The sequence below is a fragment of the Pseudophryne corroboree genome, unplaced genomic scaffold, assembly GCF_028390025.1.
Source record: "Pseudophryne corroboree isolate aPseCor3 unplaced genomic scaffold, aPseCor3.hap2 scaffold_2078, whole genome shotgun sequence".
Classification (NCBI taxonomy): domain Eukaryota; kingdom Metazoa; phylum Chordata; class Amphibia; order Anura; family Myobatrachidae; genus Pseudophryne; species Pseudophryne corroboree.
This window is the reverse complement of record NW_026968720.1, coordinates 18,172-33,639: the sequence shown is the minus strand read 5'-3', so window position 1 is coordinate 33,639 and position 15,468 is coordinate 18,172. Positions and strand designations below refer to the sequence as shown.

The 15,468-nt window shown below is 35.9% G+C and overlaps 7 non-coding genes across 7 annotated transcripts; all 7 read left to right on the top strand.

The window, feature by feature from the left end:
• Positions 1-1,455: 1,455 nt before the first annotated feature.
• On the top strand, positions 1,456-1,548 carry TRNAI-UAU (transfer RNA isoleucine (anticodon UAU)). The gene is given in 2 exon segments: positions 1,456-1,493; positions 1,513-1,548. It is a non-coding gene; the product is annotated as a tRNA-Ile (tRNA).
• A 2,109-nt stretch (positions 1,549-3,657) lies between these two features.
• TRNAI-UAU (transfer RNA isoleucine (anticodon UAU)) lies at positions 3,658-3,750 on the top strand. The gene is given in 2 exon segments: positions 3,658-3,695; positions 3,715-3,750. It is a non-coding gene; the product is annotated as a tRNA-Ile (tRNA).
• Positions 3,751-8,957: 5,207 nt separating this feature from the next.
• Positions 8,958-9,050, top strand: TRNAI-AAU (transfer RNA isoleucine (anticodon AAU)). Its single transcript is given in 2 exon segments — positions 8,958-8,995; positions 9,015-9,050. It is a non-coding gene; the product is annotated as a tRNA-Ile (tRNA).
• An 804-nt stretch (positions 9,051-9,854) lies between these two features.
• Positions 9,855-9,947, top strand: TRNAI-UAU (transfer RNA isoleucine (anticodon UAU)). Its single transcript is given in 2 exon segments — positions 9,855-9,892; positions 9,912-9,947. It is a non-coding gene; the product is annotated as a tRNA-Ile (tRNA).
• Positions 9,948-11,741: 1,794 nt separating this feature from the next.
• TRNAI-UAU (transfer RNA isoleucine (anticodon UAU)) lies at positions 11,742-11,834 on the top strand. Its single transcript is given in 2 exon segments — positions 11,742-11,779; positions 11,799-11,834. It is a non-coding gene; the product is annotated as a tRNA-Ile (tRNA).
• A 1,718-nt stretch (positions 11,835-13,552) lies between these two features.
• On the top strand, positions 13,553-13,645 carry TRNAI-UAU (transfer RNA isoleucine (anticodon UAU)). Its single transcript is given in 2 exon segments — positions 13,553-13,590; positions 13,610-13,645. It is a non-coding gene; the product is annotated as a tRNA-Ile (tRNA).
• Positions 13,646-14,447: 802 nt separating this feature from the next.
• Positions 14,448-14,540, top strand: TRNAI-UAU (transfer RNA isoleucine (anticodon UAU)). The gene is given in 2 exon segments: positions 14,448-14,485; positions 14,505-14,540. It is a non-coding gene; the product is annotated as a tRNA-Ile (tRNA).
• Positions 14,541-15,468: the final 928 nt, after the last annotated feature.

Below are 15,468 nucleotides of genomic sequence, written 5' to 3'. Positions count from 1 at the left end.
TGCAATATAGCATGATAATCCATACTGACAGCTCTGGATAGTACCAGCACATTTCATGCTGGACTTGGTAATGCAAAGAACACAGTAAACAGCTTCACTTTTTCATCAAAAATAAATAATTGACTATTAAAAAAATATCAGTCTTAAATAAGAACATCAGTAAGCACCACTGGCATAATGGATAAGTCACTGCCCTCCTAAGCCACGGGGTCCAAATCCCATATGGGGTGGAAGTCATTACAGCAAGTGTCTCATCACTAGAGTTGATATTTTATCCTTGCTTCAACTGTAAAACAGTCTTGCAGTGTTTAGCTTGTAAAAAATGACCACAGAAGCTAAAATATGACATTAATTATGATAACATTGTTTTTGTTGTTTTTTAAACCTTTTCTATTACCGTGGACAGCTTATTCAAGTGCCATCTGGCATGCATGTTCCTTTGTTGCTCATCATTCATCACCAATAATGATTTTCTTTTTCAATTCTTATGACTGTACTGATTGTATTGAATAAAATCCACATCTAGCATAACCAATTAATGCTGCAAAGTGCTCCAGTGGCGCAATTGGTCAGCACGCGGTACTTATAAGACAGTATCTGTTGAGCGATGCTGAGGTTGTGAGTTCAAGCCTCACCTGGAGCATCTTTGTATACTGTTTTTTTTTTCCTTTTCTTATGTCATTAGTAATTGATTATAAACTGCTACCTTAATATTTAATATGATATTACAAAGGATGGAAGAAAGAAAGAAAAAACACAAACATGATTGTGCATTTAAGTTGTCAGCACACATCTGCTTTGGTTCAAATGCACTGCATATCTTCCTTCAGTCAGCCAACAAAACAGCAATGGAAAAGATTAACATACTGTTGGTAAAGCAGTTGCATCAAATTGATTTTCTGCAATATAGCATGATAATCCATACTGACAGCTCTGGATAGTACCAGCACATTTCTTGCTGGACTTGGTAATGCAAAGAACACAGTAAACAGCTTCACTTTTTTTCAAAAATAAATAATTGACTATTAAAAACCTATCAGTCTTAAATAAGGACATCAGTAAGCACCACTGGCATAATGGATAAGGCACTGTTCTCCTAAGCCAGTGGTTGAGGGTTTAAGTCCCGTCTGAGTTGGAAGTCATTACAGCAAGTGTCTCATCACTAGAGTTGATATTTTATCCTTGCTTCAACTGTAAAACAGTCTTGCAGTGTTTAGCTTGTAAAAAATGACCACAGAAGCTAAAATATGACATTAATTATGATAACATTGTTGTTGTTATTTTTTAAACCTTTTCTATCACCGTGGACAGCTTACTCAAGTGCCATCTGGCATGCATGTTCCTTTGTTGCTCATCATTCATCACCAAAAATGATTTTATTTTTCAATTCTTATGACTGTACTGATTGTATTGAATAAAATCCACATCTAGCATAACCAATTAATGCTGCAAAGTGCTCCAGTGGCGCAATTGGTCAGCGCGCGGTTCTTATAAAACAGAATCTGTTGAGCAATGCCGAGGTTGTGAGTTCAAGCCTCACCTGGAGCATACTGTTTTTTTTTCCTTTTCTTATGTCATTAGTCATTGATTATAAACTGCTACCTTAATATTTAATATGATATTACAAAGGATGGAAGAAAGAAAGAAAAAACACAAACATGATTGTGCATTTTAGTTGTCAGCACACATCTGCTTTGGTTCAAATGCACTGCATATCTTCCTTCAGTCAGCCAACAAAACAGCAATGGAAAAGATTAACATACTGTTGGTAAAGCAGTTGCATCAAATTGATTTTCAGCAATATAGCATGATAATCCATACTGACAGCTCTGGATAGTACCAGCACATTTCTTGCTGGACTTGGTAATGCAAATAACACAGTAAACAGCTTCACTTTTTCATCAAAAATAAATAATTGACTATTAAAAACCTAACAGTCTTAAATAAGAACATCAGTAAGCACCACTGGCATAATGGATAAGTCAATGCCCTCCTAAGCCAGGGGGTCCAAGTCCCATATGGGGTGGAAGTAATTACAGCAAGTGTCTCATCACTAGAGTTGATATTTTATCCTTGCTTCAACTGTAAAACAGTCTTGCAGTGTTTAGTATGTAAAAAATGACCACAGAAGCTAAAATATGACATTAATTATGATAACATTGTTGTTGTTATTTTTTAAACCTTTTTTATCACCGTGGACAGCTTATTCAAGTGCCATCTGGCATGCATGTTCCTTTGTTGCTCATCATTCATCACCAAAAATGATTTTCTTTTTCAATTCTTATGACTGTACTGATTGTATTGAATAAAATCCACATCTAGCATAACCAATCAATGATGCAAAGTGCTCCACTGGCGCAATTGGTCAGTGCGCGGTACTTATAAAACAGTATCTGTTGAGCAATGCCGAGGTTGTACGTTCAAGCCTCACCTGGAGCTTCTTTGTATACTGCTTTTTTTCCTTTTCTTATGTCATTAGTCATTGATTATAAACTGCTACCTTAATATTTAATATGATATTACAAAGGATGGAAGAAAGAAAGAAAAAACACAAACATGATTGTGCATTTAAGTTGTCAGCACACATCTGCTTTGTTTCAAATGCACTGCATATCTTCCTTCAGTCAGCCAACAAAACAGCAATGGAAAAGATGAACATACTGTTGGTAAAGCAGTTTCAATTCTTATGACTGTACTGATTGTATTGAATAAAATCCACATCTAGCATAACCAATCAATGCTGCAAAGTGCTCCAGTGGCGCAATTGATCAGCGCACGGTACTTATAGGACCGTATTTGTTGAGCAATGCCGAGGTTGTGAGTTCAAGCCTCATCTGAAGAATCTTTATATAATGTTTTTTTTCCTTTTCTTATGTCATTAGTCATTGATTATAAACTGCTACCTTAATATTTAATATGATATTACAAAGGATGGAAGAAAGAAAGAAAAACACAAACATGATTGTGCATTTAAATTGTCAGCACACATCTGCTTTGGTTCAAATGCACTGCATATCTTCCTTCAGCCAGCCAACAAAACAGCAATGGAAAAGATTAACATACTGTTGGTAAAGCAGTTGCATCAAATTGATTTTCTGCAATATAGCATGATAATCCATACTGACAGCTCTGGATAGTACCAGCACATTTCTTGCTGGACTTGGTAATGGAAAGAACACAGTAAACAGCTTCACTTTTTTTCAAAAATATTTAATTGACTATTAGAATTCTAACAGTCTTAAAAAAGAACATCAGTAAGCACCACTGGCATAATGGGTAAGGCACTGTTCTCCTAAGCCAGTGGTTGTGGGTTTAAGTCCCGTCTGAGTTGGAAGTCATTACAGCAAGTGTTTAATCACTAGAGTTGATATTTTATCCTTGCTTCAACTGTAAAACAGTCTTGCAGTGTTTAGCTTGTAAAAAATGACCACAAAAGCTAAAATATGACATTAATTATGATAACATTGTTGTTGTTGTTGTTGTTTTTTAAACCTTTTCTATCACCGTGGACAGCTTATTCAAGTGCCATCTGGCATGCATGTTCCTTTGTTGCTCATCATTTATCACCAAAAATGATTTTCTTTTTCAATTCTTATGACTGTACTGATTGTATTGAATAAAATCCACATCTAGCATAACCAACTAATGCTGCAAAGTGCTCCAGTGGTGCAATTGGTCAGCGCGCGGTACTTATAAGACAGTATCTGTTGAGCGATGCCGAGGTTGTGAGTTCAAGCCTCACCTGGAGCATCTTTGTATAATGTTTTTTTTTTCCTTTTCTTATGTTATTAGTCATTGATTATAAAGTGCTACCTTAATATTTAATATGATATTACAAAGGATGGAAGAAAGAAAGAAAAAACACAAACATGATTGTGCATTTAAGTTGTCAGCACACATCTGCTTTGGTTCAAATGCACTGCATATCTTCCTTCAGTCAGCCAACAAAACAGCAATGGAAAAGATTAACATACTGTAGGTAAAGCAGTTGCATCAAATAGATTTTCTGCAATATAGCATGATAATCCATACTGACAGCTCTGGATAGTACCAGCACATTTCTTGCTGGACTTGGTAATGCAAAGAACACAGTAAACAGCTTCACTTTTTCCTCAAAAATAAATAATTGACTATTAAAAACCTAACAGTCTTAAATAAGAACATCAGTAAGTACCACTGGCATAATGAATAAGTCACTGCCCTCCTAAGCCAGGGGGTCCAAGTCCCATATGGGGTGGAAGTCATTACAGCAAGTGTCTCATCACTAGAGTTGATATTTTATCCTTGCTTCAACTGTAAAACAGTCTTGCAGTGTTTAGCTTGTAAAAAATGACCACAGAGCTAAAATATGACATTAATTATGATAACATTGTTGTTGTTGTTGTTTTTTAAACCTTTTCTATCACCGTGGACAGCTTATTCAAGTGCCATCTGGCATGCATGTTCCTTTGTTGCTCATCATTCATCACCAAAAATGATTTTCTTTTTCAATTCTTATGACTGTACTTATTGTATTGAATAAAATCCACATCTAGCATAACCAATTAATGCTGCAAAGTGCTCCAGTGGTGCAATTTGTCAGTGCACGGTACTTATAAGACAGTATCTGTTGAGCAATGCAGAGGTTGTAAGTTCAAGCCTCACCTGGAGCATCTTTGTATACTGTTTTTTTTTCCTTTTCTTATGTCATTAGTCATTGATTATAAACTGCTACCGTAATATTTGATATGATATTACAAAGGATGGAAGAAAGAAAGAAAAAACACAAACATGATTGTGCATTTAAGTTGTCAGCACACATCTGCTTTGGTTCAAATGCACTGCATATCTTCCTTCAGTCAGCCAACAAAACAGCAATGGAAAAGATTAACATACTGTTGGTAAAGCTGTTGCATCAAATTGATTTTCTGCAATATAGCATGATAATCCATACTGACAGCTCTGGATAGTACCAGCACATTTCTTGCTGGACTTGGTAATGCAAAGAACACAGTAAACAGCTTCACTTTTTTTCAAAAATAAATAATTGACTATTAAAAACCTATCAGTCTTAAATAAGGACATCAGTAAGCACCACTGGCATAATGGATAAGGCACTGTTCTCCTAAGCCAGTGGTTGTGAATTTAAGTCCCGTCTCAGTTGGAAGTCATTACAGCAAGTGTCTCATCACTAGAGTTGATATTTTATCCTTGCTTCAACTGTAAAACAGTCTTGCAGTGTTTAGCTTGTAAAAAATGACCACAGAAGCTAAAATATGACATTAATTATGATAACATTGTTGTTGTTATTTTTTAAACCTTTTCTATCACCGTGGACAGCTTACTCAAGTGCCATCTGGCATGCATGTTCCTTTGTTGCTCATCATTCATCACCAAAAATGATTTTATTTTTCAATTCTTATGACTGTACTGATTGTATTGAATAAAATCCACATCTAGCATAACCAATTAATGCTGCAAAGTACTCCAGTGGCGCAATTGGTCAGCGCGCGGTTCTTATAAAACAGAATCTGTTGAGCAATGCCGAGGTTGTGAGTTCAAGCCTCACCTGGAGCATACTGTTTTTTTTTCCTTTTCTTATGTCATTAGTCATTGATTATAAACTGCTACCTTAATATTTAATATGATATTACAAAGGATGGAAGAAAGAAAGAAAAAACACAAACATGATTGTGCATTTAAGTTGTCAGCACACATCTGCTTTGTTTCAAATGCACTGCATATCTTCCTTCAGTCAGCCAACAAAACAGCAATGGAAAAGATGAACATACTGTTGGTAAAGCAGTTTCAATTCTTATGACTGTACTGATTGTATTGAATAAAATCCACATCTAGCATAACCAATCAATGCTACAAAGTGCTCCAGTGGCGCAATTGATCAGTGCATGGTACTTATAGGACAGTATTTGTTGAGCAATGCCGAGGTTGTGAGTTCAAGCCTCACCTGAAGAATCTTTATATAATGTTTTTTTCCTTTTCTTATGTCATTAGTCATTGATTATAAACTGCTACCTTAATATTTAATATGATATTACAAAGGATGGAAGAAAGAAAGAAAAAACACAAACATGATTGTGCATTTAAGTTGTCAGCACACATCTGCTTTGGTTTAAATGTACTGCATATCTTCCTTCAGTCAGCCAACAAAACAGCAATGGAAAAGATTAACATACTGTTGGTAAAGCAGTTGCATCAAATTGATTTTCTGCAATATAGCATGATAATCCATACTGACAGCTCTGGATAGTACCAGCACATTTCTTGCTGGACTTGGTAATGCAAAGAACACAGTAAACAGCTTCACTTTTTCCTCAAAAATAAACAATTGACTATTAAAAACCTAACAATCTTAAATAAGAGCATCAGTAAGCACCACTGGCATAATGGGTAAGGCACTGTTCTCCTAAGCCAGTGGTTGTGGGTTTAAGTCCTGTCTGAGTTGGAAATCATTACAGCAAGTTTTTCATCACTAAAGTTGATATTTTATCCTTGCTTCAACTGTAAAACAGTCTTGCAGTGTTTAGCTTGTAAAAAATGACCACAGAAGCTAAAATATGACATTAATTATGATAACATTGTTGTTGTTGTTTTTTTAAACCTTTTCTATCACCGTGGACAGCTTATTCAAGTGCCATCTGGCATGCATGTTCCTTTGTTGCTCATCATTTATCACCAAAAATGATTTTCTTTTTCAATTCTTATGACTGTACTGATTGTATTGAATAAAATCCACATCTAGCATAACCAACTAATGCTGCAAAGTGCTCCAGTGGCGCAATTGGTCAGCACGCGGTACTTATAAGACAGAATCTGTTGAGCGATGCCGAGTTTGTGAGTTCAAGCCTCACCTGGAGCATCTTTGTATACTGTTTTTTTTCCTTTTCTTATGTCATTAGTCATTGATTATAAACTGCTACCTTAGTGTTTAATATGATATTACAAAGGATGGAAGAAAGAAAGAAAAAACACAAACATGATTGTGCATTTAAGTTGTCAGCACACATCTGCTTTGGTTCAAATGCACTGCATATCTTCCTTCAGTCAGCCAACAAAACAGCAATGGAAAAGATTAACATACTGTAGGTAAAGCAGTTGCATCAAATAGATTTTCTGCAATATAGCATGATAATCCATACTGACAGCTCTGGATAGTACCAGCACATTTCTTGCTGGACTTGGTAATGCAAAGAACACAGTAAACAGCTTCACTTTTTCCTCAAAAATAAATAATTGACTATTAAAAACCTAACAGTCTTAAATAAGAACATCAGTAAGCACCACTGGCATAATGAATAAGTCACTGCCCTCCTAAGCCAGGGGGTCCAAGTCCCATATGGGGTGGAAGTCATTACAGCAAGTGTCTCATCACTAGAGTTGATATTTTATCCTTGCTTCAACTGTAAAACAGTCTTGCAGTGTTTAGCTTGTAAAAAATGACCACAGAGCTAAAATATGACATTAATTATGATAACATTGTTGTTGTTGTTGTTGTTTTTTAAACCTTTTCTATCACCGTGGACAGCTTATTCAAGTGCCATCTGGCATGCATGTTCCTTTGTTGCTCATCATTCATCACCAAAAATGATTTTCTTTTTCAATTCTTATGACTGTACTTATTGTATTGAATAAAATCCACATCTAGCATAACCAATCAATGCTGCAAAGTGCTCCAGTGGCGCAATTGGTCAGCGCGCGGTACTTATAAGACAGTATATGTTGAGCAATGCCAAAGTTGTGAGTTCAAGCCTCACCTGGAGCATCTTTGTACACTGTTTTTTTTCCTTTTCTTATGTCATTAGTCATTGATTATAAACTGCTACCTTAATATTTAATATGATATTACAAAGGATGGAAGAAAGAAAGAAAAAACACAAACATGATTGTGCATTTAAGTTGTCAGCACACATCTGCTTTGTTTCAAATGCACTGCATATCTTCCTTCAGTCAGCCAACAAAACAGCAATGGAAAAGATGAACATACTGTTGGTAAAGCAGTTTCAATTCTTATGACTGTACTGATTGTATTGAATAAAATCCACATCTAGCATAACCAATCAATGCTGCAAAGTGCTCCAGAGGCGCAATTGATCAGCGCATGGTACTTATAGGACAGTATTTGTTGAGCAATGCCGAGGTTGTGAGTTCAAGCCTCACCTGAAGAATCTTTATATAATGTTTTTTTCCTTTTCTTATGTCATTAGTCATTGATTATAAACTGCTACCTTAATATTTAATATGATATTACAAAGGATGAAAGAAAAACACAAACATGATTGTGCATTTAAGTTGTCAGCACACATCTGCTTTGGTTCAAATGCACTGCATATCTTCCTTCAGCCAGCCAACAAAACAGCAATGGAAAAGATTAACATACTGTTGGTAAAGCAGTTGCATCAAATTGATTTTCTGCAATATAGCATGATAATCCATACTGACAGCTCTGGATAGTACGAGCACATTTCTTGCTGGACTTGGTAATGCAAAGAACACAGTAAACAGCTTCACTTTTTCCTCAAAAATAAATAATTGACTATTAAAAACCTAATAGTCTTAAATAAGAACATCAGTAAGCACCACTGGCATAATGGATAAGTCACTGCCCTCCTAAGCCACGGGGTCCAAGTCCCATATGGGGTGGAAGTCATTACAGCAAGTGTCTCATCACTACAGTTGATATTTTATCCTTGCTTCAACTGTAAAACAGTCTTGCAGTGTTTAGCTTGTAAAAAATGACCACAGAAGCTAAAATATGACATTAATTATGATAACATTTTTGTTGTTGTTTTTTAAACCTTTTCTATCACCGTGGACAGCTTATTCAAGTGCCATCTGGCATGCATGTTCCTTTGTTGCTCATCATTCATTACCAAAAATGATTTTCTTTTTCAATTCTTATGACTGTACTGATTGTATTGAATAAAATCCACATCTAGCATAACCAATTAATACTGCAAAGTGCTCCAGTGGCGCAATTGGTCAGCGCCCGGTACTAATAAGACAGTATCTGTTGAGCAATGCTGAGGTTGTGAGTTCAAGCCTCATCTGGAGCGTCTTTGTATACTGTTTTTTTTCTATTTCTAATGTCATTAGTCATTGATTATAAACTGCTACCTTAATATTTAATATGATATTACAAAGGATGGAAGAGAGAAAGAAAAAACACAAACATGATTGTGCATTTTAGTTGTCAGCACACATCTGCTTTGGTTCAAATGCACTGCATATCTTCCTTCAGTCAGCCAACAAAACAGCAATGGAAATGATTAACATACTGTTGGTAAAGCAGTTGCATCAAATTGATTTTCTGCAATATAGCATGATAATCCATACTGACAGCTCTGGATAGTACCAGCACATTTCTTGCTGGACTTGGTAATGCAAAGAACACAGTAAACAGCTTCACTTTTTTTCAAAAATAAATAATTGACTATTAAAAAAATAACAGTCTTAAATAAGAACATCAGTAAGCACCACTGGCATAATGGATAAGTCACTGCCCTCCTATGCCACGGGGTCCAAGTCCCATATGGGGTGGAAGTCATTACAGCAAGTGTCTCATCACTAGAGTTGATATTTTATCCTTGCTTCAACTGTAAAACAGTCTTGCAGTGTTTAGCTTGTAAAAAATGACCACAGAAGCTAAAATATGACATTAATTATGATAACATTGTTGTTGTTGTTTTTTAAACCTTTTCTATCACCGTGGACAGCTTATTCAAGTGCCATCTGGCATGCATGTTCCGTTGTTGCTCATCATTTATCACCAAAAATGATTTTCTTTTTCAATTCTTATGACTGTACTGATTGTATTGAATAAAATCCACATCTAGCATAACCAATTATTGCTGCAAAGTGCTCTAGTGGCGTAATTGGTCAGCGCGCGGTACTTATAAGACAGTATCTGTTGAGCGATGCCGAGGTTGTGAGTTCAAGCCTCACCTGGAGCATCTTTGTATACTGTTTTTTTTTCCTTTTCTTATGTCATTAGTCATTGATTATAAACTGCTACCTTAATATTTAATATGATATTACAAAGGATGGAAGAAAGAAAGAAAAAACACAAACATGATTGTGCATTTAAGTTGTCAGCACACATCTGCTTTGGTTCAAATGTACTGCATATCTTCCTTCAGTCAGCCAACAAAACAGCAATGGAAAAGATTAACATACTGTTGGTAAAGCAGTTGCATCAAATTGATTTTCTGCAATATAGCATGATAATCCATACTGACAGCTCTGGATAGTACCAGCACATTTCTTGCTGGACTTGGTAATGCAAAGAACACAGTAAACAGCTTCACTTTTTCCTCAAAAATAAATAATTGACTATTAAAAACCTAACAATCTTAAATAAGAGCATCAGTAAGCACCACTGGCATAATGGGTAAGGCACTGTTCTCCTAAGCCAGTGGTTGTGGGTTTAAGTCCTGTCTGAGTTGGAAATCATTACAGCAAGTTTTTCATCACTAGAGTTGATATTTTATCCTTGCTTCAACTGTAAAACAGTCTTGCAGTGTTTAGCTTGTAAAAAATGACCACAGAAGCTAAAATATGACATTAATTATGATAACATTGTTGTTGTTGTTTTTTTAAACCTTTTCTATCACCGTGGACAGCTTATTCAAGTGCCATCTGGCATGCATGTTCCTTTGTTGCTCATCATTCATCACCAAAAATGATTTTCTTTTTCAATTCTTATGACTGTACTTATTGTATTGAATAAAATCCACATCTAACATAACCAATTAATGCTGCGAAGTGCTCCAGTGGTGCAATTTGTCAGTGCACGGTACTTATAAGACAGTATCTGTTGAGCAATGCAGAGGTTGTAAGTTCAAGCCTCACCTGGAGCATCTTTGTATACTGTTTTTTTTTTCCTTTTCTTATGTCATTAGTCATTGATTATAAACTGCTACCGTAATATTTGATATGATATTACAAAGGATGGAAGAAAGAAAGAAAAAACACAAACATGATTGTGCATTTAAGTTGTCAGCACACATCTGCTTTGGTTCAAATGCACTGCATATCTTCCTTCAGTCAGCCAACAAAACAGCAATGGAAAAGATTAACATACTGTTGGTAAAGCAGTTGCATCAAATTGATTTTCTGCAATATAGCATGATAATCCATACTGACAGCTCTGGATAGTACCAGCACATTTCTTGCTGGACTTGGCAATGCAAAGAACACTGTAAACAGCTTAACTTTTCTTCAAAAATAAATAATTGACTATTAAAAACCTATCAGTCTTAAATAAGGACATCAGTAAGCACCACTGGCATAATGGATAAGGCACTGTTCTCCTAAGCCAGTCGTTGTGGGTTTAAGTCCCGTCTGAGTTGGAAGTCATTACAGCAAGTGGCATAATGGATAAGTCACTGCCCTCCTAAGCCACGGGGTCCAAGTCCCATATGGGGTGGAAGTCATTACAGCAAGTGTCTCATCACTAGAGTTGATATTTTATCCTTGCTTCAACTGTAAAACAGTCTTGCAGTGTTTAGCTTGTAAAAAATGACCACAGAGCTAAAATATGACATTAATTATGATAACATTGTTGTTGTTGTTTTTTAAACCTTTTCTATCACCGTGGACAGCTTATTCAAGTGCCGTCTGGCATGCATGTTCCTTTGTTGCTCATCATTCATCACCATAAATGATTTTCTTTTTCAATTCTTATGACTGTACTGATTGTATTGAATAAAATCCACATCTAGCATAACCAATTATTGCTGCAAAGTGCTCCAGTGGCGCAATTGGTCAGCGCGCGGTACTTATAAGACAGTATCTGTTGAGCGATGCCGAGGTTGTGAGTTCAAGCCTCACCTGGAGCATCTTTGTATACTGTTTTTTTTTTCCTTTTCTTATGTCATTAGTCATTGATTATAAACTGCTACCTTAATATTTAATATGATATTACAAAGGATGGAAGAAAGAAAGAAAAAACACAAACATGATTGTGCATTTAAGTTGTCAGCACACATCTGCTTTGGTTCAAATGCACTGCATATCTTCCTTCAGTCAGCCAACAAAACAGCAATGGAAAAGATTAACATACTGTAGGTAAAGCAGTTGCATCAAATAGATTTTCTGCAATATAGCATGATAATCCATACTGACAGCTCTGGATAGTACCAGCACATTTCTTGCTGGACTTGGTAATGCAAAGAACACAGTAAACAGCTTCACTTTTTCCTCAAAAATAAATAATTGACTATTAAAAACCTAACAGTCTTAAATAAGAACATCAGTAAGCACCACTGGCATAATGGGTAAGGCACTGTTCTCCTAAGCCAGTGGTTGTGGGTTTAAGTCCCGTCTGAGTTGGAAATCATTACAGCAAGTTTTTCGTCACTAAAGTTGATATTTTATCCTTGCTTCAACTGTAAAACAGTCTTGCAGTGTTTAGCTTGTAAAAAATGACCACAGAAGCTAAAATATGACATTAATTATGATAACATTGTTGTTGTTGTTTTTTTAAACCTTTTCTATCACCGTGGACAGCTTATTCAAGTGCCATCTGGCATGCATGTTCCTTTGTTGCTCATCATTTATCACCAAAAATGATTTTCTTTTTCAATTCTTATGACTGTACTGATTGTATTGAATAAAATCCACATCTAGCATAACCAACTAATGCTGCAAAGTGCTCCAGTGGCGCAATTGGTCAGCGCACGGTACTTATAAGACAGTATCTGTTGAGCAATGCCAAAGTTGTGAGTTTCAGCCTCACCTGGAGCATCTTTGTATACTGTTTTTTTTCCTTTTCTTATGTCATTAGTCATTGATTATAAACTGCTACCTTAATATGTAATATGATATTACAAAGGATGGAAGAAAGAAAGAAAAAACACAAACATGATTGTGCATTTAAGTTGTCAGCACACATCTGCTTTGTTTCAAATGCACTGCATATCTTCCTTCAGTCAGCCAACAAAACAGCAATGGAAAAGATGAACATACTGTTGGTAAAGCAGTTGCATCAAATTGATTTTCTGCAATATAGCATGATAATCCATACTGACAGCTCTGGATAGTACCAGCACTTTTGTTGCTGGACTTGGTAATGCAAAGAACACAGTAAACAGCTTCACTTTTTCCTCAAAAATAAATAATTGACTATTAAAAACCTAACAGTCTTAAATAAGAACATCAGTAAGCACCACTGGCATAATGAGTAAGGCACTGTTCTCCTAAGCCTGTGGTTGTGGGTTTAAGTCCCGTCTGAGTTGGAAGTCATTACAGCAAGTGTCTCATCACTAGAGTTGATATTTTATCCTTGCTTCAACTGTAAAACAGTCTTGCAGTGTTTAGCTTGTAAAAAATGACCACAGAAGCTAAAATATGACATTAATTATGATAACATTGTTGTTGTTATTTTTTAAACCTTTTCTATCACTGTGGACAGCTTACTCAAGTGCCGTCTGGCATGCATGTTCCTTTGTTGCTCATCATTCATCACCAAAAATGATTTTATTTTTCAATTCTTATGACTGTACTGATTGTATTGAATAAAATCCACATCTAGCATAACCAATTAATGCTGCAAAGTGCTCCAGTGGCGCAATTGGTCAGCGCGTGGTTCTTATAAGACAGAATCTGTTGAGCAATGCCGAGGTTGTGAGTTCAAGCCTCACCTGGAGCATACTGTTTTTTTTTCCTTTTCTTATGTCATTAGTCATTGATTATAAACTGCTACCTTAATATTTAATATGATATTACAAAGGATGGAAGAAAGAAAGAAAAACACAAACATGATTGTGCATTTAAGTTGTCAGCACACATCTGCTTTGGTTCAAATGCACTGCATATCTTCCTTCAGTCAGCCAACAAAACAGCAATGGAAAAGATTAACATACTGTTGGTAAAGCAGATGCATCAAATTGATTTTCTGCAATATAGCATGATAATCCATACTGACAGCTCTGGATAGTACCAGCACATTTCTTGCTGGACTTGGTAATGCAAAGAACACAGTAAACAGCTTCACTTTTTTTCAAAAATAAATAATTGACTATTAAAAACCTATCAGTTTTAAATAAGGACATCAGTAAGCACCACTGGCATAATGGATAAGGCACTGTTCTCCTAAGCCAGTGGTTGTGGGTTTAAGTCCCGTCTGAGTTGGAAGTCATTACAGCAAGTGTCTCATCACTAGAGTTGATATTTTATCCTTGCTTCAACTGTAAAATAGTCTTGCAGTGTTCAGCTTGTAAAAAATGACCACAGAAGCTAAAATATGACATTAATTATGATAACATTGTTTTTGTTGTTTTTTAAACCTTTTCTATCACCGTGGACAGCTTATTCAAGTGCCATCTGGCATGCATGTTCCTTTGTTGCTCATCATTCATCACCAAAAATGATTTTCTTTTTCAATTCTTATGACTGTACTGATTGTATTGAATAAAATCCACATCTAGCATAACCAATTAATCCAGCAAAGTGCTCCAGTGGCGCAATTGGTCAGCGCGTGGTACTTATAAGACAGTATCTGTTGAGCAATGCCGAGGTTGTGAGTTCAAACCTCACCTGGAGCATATTTGAATACTGTTTTTTTTTCCTTTTCTTATGTCATTAGTAATTGATTATAAACTGCTACCTTAATATTTAATATGATATTACAAAGGATGGAAGAAAGAAAGAAAAAACACAAACATGATTGTGCATTTAAGTTGTCAGCACACATCTGCTTTGGTTCAAATGCACTGCATATCTTCCTTCAGTCAGCCAACAAAACAGCAATGGAAAAGATTAACATACTGTTGGTAAAGCAGTTGCATCAAATTGATTTTCTGCAATATAGCATGATAATCCATACTGACAGCTCTGGATAGTACCAGCACATTTCTTGCTGGACTTGGTAATGCAAAGAACACAGTAAACAGCTTCACTTTTTTTCAAAAATAAATAATTGACTATTAAAAACCTATCAGTCTTAAATAAGAACATCAGTAAGCACCACTGGCATAATGGATAAGTCACTGCCCTCCTAAGCCAGGGGGTCCAAGTCCCATATGGGGTGGAAGTCATTACAGCAAGTGTCTCATCACTAGAGTTGATATTTTATCCTTGCTTCAACTGTAAAACAGTCTTGCAGTGTTTAGCTTATAAAAAATGACCACAGAAGCTAAAATATGACATTAATTATGATAACATTGTTGTTGTTGTTTAAGCCTTTTCTATCACCGTGGACAGCTTATTCAAGTGCCATCTGGCATGCATGTTTCTTTGTTGCTCATCATTCATCACTAACAATGATTTTCTTTTTCAATTCTTATGACTGTACTGATTGTATTGAATAAAATCCACATCTAGCATAACCAATTAATGCTGCAAAGTGCTCCAGTGGTGCAATTGGTCAGCGCGCGGTACTTATAAGACAGTATCTGTTGAGCAATGCCGAAGTTGTGAGTTCAAGCCTCACCTGGAGCATCTTTGTATACTGTTTGTTTTCCTTTTCTTATG